At 52.1% G+C, this 852-nt stretch overlaps 1 protein-coding gene across 2 annotated transcripts in view; it reads left to right on the top strand.

The window, feature by feature from the left end:
* Positions 1–852, top strand: part of LOC109925008 (SWI/SNF-related matrix-associated actin-dependent regulator of chromatin subfamily B member 1-like) — a 77,584-nt gene that overhangs the window by 72,303 nt on the left and 4,429 nt on the right. The gene's annotated exons all lie outside the window — the stretch shown is intronic.

Raw genomic sequence — 852 nt, 5'->3', positions numbered from 1 at the left:
TCCCAGTGTGATACAGAGACCGGAACTGTACACAGTGACTCCCAGTGTGATGCAGAGACCGGGACTGTACACAGTGACTCCTGGTGTGATACAGAGAACCCAACTGTACACAGTGACTCCCAGTGTGATACAGAGACCGGGACTGTACACAGTGACTCCCAGTGTGATACAGAGACCGGAACTGTACGCAGTGACTCCCAGTGTGATACAGAGACCGCGACCTTACACAGTGACTCCTGGTGTGATACGGAGACCTGAGCTGTACACAGTGACTCCCAGTGTGATACAAAGACCGGAACTGTACACAGTGACTGCCAGCGAGATACAGAGACCGGAACTGTACACAGTGACTCCCAGCGAGATACAGAGACCGGAACTTTACACAGTGACTCCCAGTGTGATACAGAGATCGGAACTGTACACAGTGACTCCCAGTGTGATACAGAGACCGGGACCTTACACAGTGACTCCCAGTGTGATACAGAGACCGGAACGGTACACAGTGACTCTCAGTGTGATACAAAGACAGGAACTGTACACAGTGACTCCCAGTGTGATACAGAGACCGGAACTGTACACAGTGACTCCCAGTGTGATACAGAGACCGGGACTGTACACAGTGACTCCCAGTGTGATACAGAGACCGGAACTGTACGCAGTGACTCCCAGTGTGATACAGAGACCGGAACTGTACACAGTGACTCCCAGTGTGATACAGAGACCGGAACTGTACGCAGTGACTCCCAGTGTGATACAGAGACCGCGACATTACACAGTGACTCCTGGTGTGATACGGAGACCCTAGCTGTACACAGTGACTCCCAGTGTGATACAGAGACCGGAACTGTACAC

This window comes from Rhincodon typus, chromosome 48 (assembly GCF_021869965.1).
Source record: "Rhincodon typus isolate 14 chromosome 48, sRhiTyp1.1, whole genome shotgun sequence".
Lineage (NCBI taxonomy): Eukaryota > Metazoa > Chordata > Chondrichthyes > Orectolobiformes > Rhincodontidae > Rhincodon > Rhincodon typus.
The sequence above is the reverse complement of the archived record's forward strand: the minus strand, read 5'-3'. Positions and strand labels throughout refer to the sequence as shown.